We start from the raw sequence: 3,077 nt of genomic DNA, 5'->3' as shown, positions 1-3,077 counted from the left end.
TTTTTTATATTTGTTGGTTGTTGATGGTGAAGTCGTCGTTATTTTTTTTTTTTAGTGTTTGTGTCAGATTTACTTTATTTTGTTATTGTTATTTGGTTTTTTTATATTTTTAGATTTACTTTGGTTATTTATTTAATTTTTTCAGATTTAATATTTGTTGATTAATTACGATTTTTCATATTTATTTGGTCTTTATAAAAGTTATACTATTTACGACTAAAGTTATACACTTAAAACATTAAAGTTTTACTATTTACGACTAAAGTTATACCTTTAAAATATTAAAGTTACACTATTTACGACTAAAGTTATACCTTTCAAACATTAAAGTTGTACTATTTACAATAAAAGTTATATTCTTCAAAAATTAAAGTTATACAATTTATACTATTTTGTTGTGTGTTGTTATTTACTTATTATGTTGTTATTTACTTATTTTTTATTTTTTTATTTTAAATATGTCTTATATTACATTTTGATATTTAGATAATGACTTTTTTTTTTTCAGATCTAGTATTGTTGGTTTAAAGTTATTATTGGTGGTTTTTAGGATTTCGGTTATATATTGGACTAAAGTTATACGATTTTGGACTAAAGTTATACAAATAGGGACTAAAGTTATACTCCCTCCGTACCACACCAAAGGTAACGTAGGGAAAAGTGGAGTATTTAAGAAAATGTGGAAAAAGTAAGGGTAAAGAGGGAAAAAATAGGTGGGGTATGTAATTGTGGGTTTAATTGTGGGTTAGTAGGTGGGGTATGTAATGGCATTTTGTGTAAATATCAAATGGGTATAAGGATAATTTGGTAATGTTGTGGGCCAAATAAGGACTGTTACCTTTGGTGTGGTACGTCCGTTTATAGTAAGTGTTACCTTTGGTCTAGTACGGAGGGAGTACATATGAAAGACTAAAGTTATACAAAAATAGACTAAAGTTATACAAATATGGACTAAAGTTATACAAATAAGGACTAGAGTTATACAAAAATGGACTAAAGTTATACAAAAATTACCTAAAGTTATACAAATATGGACTAAAGTTATATAAATAAGGACTAAAGTTATACAAAAATTGACTAAAGTTATACAAATATGGACAAAGTTATACAAATATGGACTAAAGTTATACAAAAATTGACTAAAGCTATACAAATATGGACTAAAAGTTATACAAATATGGACTAAATTTATACAAACAGTACTTATATAAATTCAAATTTATAGTGTTGGTTTTTATTTGTTATTTTTTGTTGTTATACTTATATTTTTTTTCATTTGTCAACAAAAAGAATTGAGAAAACAAAAGTTATACTTTCATTGAAATTACACACATTTCTACTGGAGTTATACATTCGTTGAGTAGAAGTTATTCATATCGTTACTAGAGTTATACGTTCATTGAGTAGAAGTTCAACACATTCCTAATGTAGATATTTGTATAACTTTAGTCACTTTTTGTATAACTTTAGTCCATTTTTGTATAACTTTAGTCCTTATTTGTATAACTTTAGTCCATATTTGTATAACTTTAGCCAATTATTGTATAAATTTAGTCCATTTTTGTATAACTTTAGTCCTTATTTGTATAACTTTGGTCCATATTTGTATAACTTTAGTCAATTTTTGTATAACTTTAGTCCATATTTGTATAACTTTAGGCAATTTTTGTATAATTTTAGTCCATTTTTGTATAACTTTAGTCCTTATTTGTATAACTTTAGTCTATATTTGTATAACTTTAGGCAATTTTTGTATAACTTTAATCCTTATTTGTATAACTTAGTCCATATTTGTAAAACTTTAGTCTATTTTTGTATAACTTTAGTCCATTTTTGTATAACTTTAACAATCACCACCAAACTACCACCACAAAACGAGATAGTAAGGTTATTTTTTTAAAAGATTAAAATTAACTTATTATATGAGATTTATTTTTTTAGATCTAAGATCAAAATAAAAGAATTTTAGAAAATAAATACGAGATTTGAAAACCCAAAATCTTAAGAAAAAAAATGTAAAAAAAAGCGAGAATTGAGAAAATAGGTAAAAAGACAAGAATAAACAAAATAAAAGACAACTAAAAGAAAATAAATAAATAAAATGAAACACGACAAAAATAGTGAATGAAAAAAACAACTCAAAACATAAAAAATAAACATCAAAACGAAAAAAAAAAAAAAAAAAAAAAAAAAAACGGCGGCGGCGGTGGTTATGGGTAGTGGGGTGGTGTCGGGTTGGGAAGTGGTGAATGAGGAAGAGAGAAGTTGGGTGATTTATTTGGGTTTTGGTTTTTTTTGAGGTTTTTTTAGAGATGAGAGAAAAGTGAGATGTAGAGAGAGGAGGAGATGATTGTGATAATGAATTAATGAAAGATGAAGGAATGATTAGTGAATGGGATGATTAAGTTAAGGAAGTATTTAGAGGAGATTCATTTGTGGCCATTCATTGAGATGAAATCTCATCCCTCCATCCCCTACATCCAACAGCCTACATTAAGACTTATGGACTTATAAGATATAAGGGACTTAATTGATCCTCTCTCTCTCTCTCTCTCTCTCTCTCTCTCTCTCTATCTACCTCTCTCTCTATCTATCTATCTATATATATATATATATATATATATATATATATATATATATATATATATATATATAGGAAGAGGTGGCTCAAAACAGAGGGAAATGATTAGATTTAGAGGGATCTACTTTTCTAAGTTTAGGACGGGTTTGAGAATAATTACCGTTTTAGGGGTTACCCGAGACTCGATTTTTTATGATCCCAGCAGGTGAGAGGCACTGTACAATATGGTGACTTTAGCATAAAGTCACTTGAGGTGAGGGCAACCTTAAGCCTCCCACAAGACCCCTCACCCCCATCACACACATCAATCTAAGTGAGGCTATTGTGTATGACGACTCAAAACTTGTCTTTGAGTCATCATTAGAGCTAGCGCCTCTGCTTGTAACTTTTTTGTTAGCGTTTGCTCTTCCACACATCAGTCAAGCACATTTGACTTGCATAGGTGATGCGTGCATTTTATATAGTCTTTTTGAGTCTTATATGCACGCATTTCTAT

The sequence above is a fragment of the Silene latifolia genome, chromosome 11 (genome assembly GCF_048544455.1).
Source record: "Silene latifolia isolate original U9 population chromosome 11, ASM4854445v1, whole genome shotgun sequence".
Classification (NCBI taxonomy): Eukaryota; Viridiplantae; Streptophyta; class Magnoliopsida; order Caryophyllales; family Caryophyllaceae; genus Silene; species Silene latifolia.
Note: the sequence above shows the minus strand (reverse complement) of the source record.